General features: G+C 39.2%; 1 pseudogene; it reads right to left on the bottom strand.

Moving 5' to 3' along the window:
- Positions 1-2005: 2005 nt before the first annotated feature.
- Positions 2006-2879, bottom strand: LOC137215495 (proteasome maturation protein pseudogene; annotated as a pseudogene).
- Between the last annotated feature and the right edge of the window lie 1822 nt (positions 2880-4701).

Raw genomic sequence — 4701 nt, 5'->3', positions numbered from 1 at the left:
CTCAGCAGGTGTCTTGCGGGCCAGAGGGAGTGGGATAATATGCTGAGGGAGTTCATCACCACTAGACCTGCCTTACAAGAAATGCTAAAGGAAGTTCTTCAAGTGGAAATGATGCCAAACAGCAACATGAAAGAATATGAAAGGAAAAGGCTCACTGGAAAAGGTAAATGTATAGACAAATACAGAATTCTGTGATATTATAATGGTGGTACATAAATCACATTTAATTCTGGAATAGAGATTAAAATACAGAAGTAAAAATAATAACTACAAAATATGTTAGTAGATACACAATATGAAGACACAATTTGTGACATCAATAACATAAAATATGTGTGAGGGGAGAAATAAAAGTGCTGAGCATTTGTATATGATGTTGTTATCAGTTAATACAGCTTGTTTTAAGATGTTTTGTTTAAGTCCCATGTTAACCACAAAGAAAATGCCTATAGAAGGTACACAAAAGAAAATGAGAAAGGAATCAAAGCACATCACCACACACACACACAGAAAAAAAAATCAATGAAACAGAAAGGAAGACAGCAAGGGAAAAGAGTGACAAAAAAGCTATAAGACAAACAGCAAACAATTAACAAATGACAATAGTAAGTCCTACCCTGTTAATTATTACTTTAGATGTAAATGGATTAAACTTCTCCATCAAAAGACAGAATGGCTGAATGAATGAAAAAAGAAACAAAATCCAGCTATATTTTGTCTACAAGAGACTCACTTCAGATTTAAAGACACACAGAGCCTGAAAGTGAAAGTGTGGAAATAGACATACCATGCAAATTGTAAATGAAAACAAGGGTGGCCATACTTATATTATACAAAATAGACTTTGTCAAAAGTTCAAGCAAGGCATAAAAATACCAAGTGAAACACCTGAAAGTTCACTACCTTGTTATAATGATTCTTAGTATTTCTTAGTATCTTCTAACACATATACATGTAAATAACAGAGATGTATGTATTTTACACTTTTAACAGGCATTTTTTTTCACATCACTTACCTGTAAGTTTCTCCTCTGCACATACCTTCACAAGCTCCCACACTCCCCTTGTGTAGAGCATTGTTTAAAATCTGGCATACATATCCCATAACTTTCTTCATCTTCATACAGTACATACCCAAATACACATGGTTGCCTTCAATTTCTATATAAAAAACTTTAAAATTTCATCACAGATAAATTCTTTATAATAAATATATTTTAAAAGTATACAAGTGTGTAAATACAATCCAGTTAAGAAACAGAATACACAAAATAACTTTGAATCCTTTTGCCAACTTATCTCTTCATCATCCTGCCTTCCTGTAGCTACCACATTCCTGAATTTTATCGTATCCTTTTTAAAAAAATTAATTAGTTTATTTATTTTTGGCTGCATTGGGTCTTTGTTGCTGCACTTGGGCTTTCTCTAGTTGCAGCGAGTGGGGGCTACTTTTGTTGCAGTGCGCAGGCTTCTCATTGTGGTGGCTTCTCTTGTTGCAGAGCATGGGCTCTAGGCACACAGGCTTCAGTAGTTGTGGCTCGTGGGCTCTAGAGTGCAGGCTCAGTAGTTGTGCACAGGCTTAGCTGCTCCGCAGCATGTAGGATCTTCCTGGGCCAGGGCTTGAACCTGTGTCCTCTGCATTGGCAGGCAGATTCTTAACCACTGAACCACCAGGGAAGTCCCCTTGTTTTTTTATTATGTACCACTTACACAGAAAATATCATTTGTTTCGCCTCTTTTTAAAGTTTTATGAATGGAATTATACTGTATGTATATATCTATAACTCTTTGTTTATCATATTTGTTAAATTCAATCATTTTCACTGCTGTGCACTATCCCACTGTATAGGTACTCCACACCTAATTAAACATCCTACTTCTGATGGGCATGTTTCATTTCCAGATTTGTTACTGCAATGATATTAGTGAAAGCAATGCTATTGATTTTTCTCATGTGTCAGTACTTCTAATGTTGTGCATGTCAAATTATAGTAAAAAGACAACTCTAAACAAGATGCAACCCATCTATTTCCATGAACAGCACACTGTATTACAGTAAACCGAGTTTATATTCAACCATCAAATGTGGTTCTCCCATTAATTCACTTTTTGATGGGTCATTAAGAATACCTTCAGGGGCTTCCCTGGTGGCGCAGTGGTTGAGGGTCCACCTGCCGATGCAGGGGACACGGGTTCGTGCCCCGGTCCGGGAGGATCCCACATGCCGTGGAGTGGCTGGGCCCGTGAGCCATGGCCGCTGAGCCTTCACGTCCGGAGCCTGTGCTCCGCAACGGGAGAGGCCACAACAGTGAGAGGCCCGCGTACCGCAAAAAAAAAAAGAATACCTTCAAATCCAGTAGTTTCATCATTACCCCTCAAAATATCCAATGAAAGGTTTGAGCTTGGAAGAAATGGAAGATGCTGAACCTGCTGCACTGCCTTGAATTCCATTTGTAGTTTTAGTGGAGCAAATAGACCGTGGATGTTTCTCAGTGTGGAAAAGTTCATTTTATCTTGGTCGAGCTGGAATTTTTTTCCTGATAATTCAAGAGGATGACTGGGCAAAAGTTCATTTTTCACACAAGAAAAACCTTTTTGAAGAAGATCATGACTTTCAAAAGGTCCACTTGCTGAAAGTTCAGTAACTGGAATACTATCCTTTTGCTGAGATCCAAGTCCTCTGACATTCATCTTCAACTAGCTCTGCAAACAGCCTCTCAGCCTGTAACCCAATGCTATTGATTTTGACGACAGAGAAATTGTTTTAAGGATTTTTAGCTGTGATGAAGCCAATTAGGGTGAAGCAAAAGAGAGACTTGGAAAAAAGGTTAGAAAAGAAAATCCTTTTTTGGCACATATATACAATGGAATATTACTCAGCCATAAAAAGAAACGAGATTGAGTTATTCGTAGTGAGGTGGATGGACTAGGGTTTATCATACAGAGCGAAGTAAGTCAGAAAGAGAAAAACAAATACCGTATGCTAATGCACATATATGGAATCTAAAAAAGTGGTACTGATGAATCTAGTGGCAGGGCAGGGATAAAGACACAGACGTAGAGAATGGACTTGAGGACACAGTCGGGGGAAGGGGAAGCTGGGATGAAGTGAGACAGTAGCATTGACATATATACACTACCAAATGTAAAATGGATGGCTAGTGGGAAGCAGCTGCATAGCACAGGGAGATCAGCTCGGTGCTTTGTGACGACCTAGAGGGGTGGGATAGGGAGGATGGGAGGGAGGCTCAAGAGGGAGGGGATATGGGGATATATGTATCCTTATAGCTGATTCACTTTGTTGTAAAACAGAAACTAACACAACATTGTAAAGCAATTATACTCCAATAAAGATATTAAAAAATGCGTTTTTTTCAGGAACACTTGGGACTTTATTCTGAACTTGTAATAGGAACGGAATTTTACCTTCTTCCCTAATACTATATCCATTAACTGTTTTTACCTACCATTTCAGATCAGAAAAAAAGTCTGCCAGAGGAAGCTACAGATATTTTGGTTCAAAACTGCCAACTGCAACAGGCCCTGCCTAGGAAATGGAAACCTGGTTTTGTATATTTAGAATATTTTAAAATGCAATGATCACTCTTAAAAATAAAACAAGTAGTTTTCTGATTGACTATAATTATGTAGTCGCAAACAGGTTCCTTGCATTGTCTGACCTATAAGCTAGGACATCTGATTACCTAATTCTGGGCTCTGCTCTAATCTATCTGCCTCTACCCATGGGAAGTTATTTCTTTAATCCAGGGTTTTCAAAGTTATTTGCTCAAGTTCTCTTAACATCATGAAGATTGGAAGCCTACCTCAGCCACTCCAAGACTGGCTGTTACTTTGGTTTCTTCTTTCTTTTTGAAAGTTATGCTGATTTGCAGTCTTTCCCAAAACATCTTTGATTCATCATAAAACGTCCAAATCTTTTGGCAGATAAATTGCAAGTCTTTTTCTGCATATTAAATTTGATTCTCCAAGAAGATGTAATAACACTATTCTACTTTATACGTAACAAAACTGGTTTATTGTCACTCACTATCAAAACACACAGTCACAATTTCCAGGCACATATAGTGGTTGGTAGTCAGATAATCAAACTAACATGCCAAGCTAGATAACACTGTACTGTTTTTCAATCCCAGCTGGACAGTGTTCCACTTTCACAATTACCATGGTATGCACACAAAAGAAAAGCCTATCAGAAAAAACATCTTACAAATATTGTCATTTTCGGTTACTGACATTAATAGAAATACCTAAAGACACAGACCTCCTCAAGTCTCTCAGTCCTACAGAGACCTTCTCACAAGTCTCCATGGTCACACTATCCATTCACGACCACTCATTGTTGCTTTCCAACAGTAGCATATAACCTCTGATACAAACCGCCTTACAACTAAGGAAACAAAGATTCACATTTGCAGAGACTATACCATGAAAATAAACAAGTCTACACAGGGTTCCAGACACCGAATTGGACCCACAAGCGCACCCAAAGCAAGGCACATTCATCTTTTCAACTGCCAGACCCTGCTCCAGTCTCTCGTGCCCAGGTAAGCTCGTGACCCCGCTCAGGGTCATTCTCACGGACTTTACCCAGGATGTCCCCGCTCACTGAGGCCTAAGTCCCTGGTCACGCGCCCCCTCCCTCTCCCCCCCCCTCCCGCCCCCGCTCTGGACTCCAGAATG

Source organism: Pseudorca crassidens, chromosome 20, assembly GCF_039906515.1.
Source record: "Pseudorca crassidens isolate mPseCra1 chromosome 20, mPseCra1.hap1, whole genome shotgun sequence".
In the NCBI taxonomy this organism is placed as follows: domain Eukaryota; kingdom Metazoa; phylum Chordata; class Mammalia; order Artiodactyla; family Delphinidae; genus Pseudorca; species Pseudorca crassidens.
The sequence above is the reverse complement of the archived record's forward strand: the minus strand, read 5'-3'. Positions and strand labels throughout refer to the sequence as shown.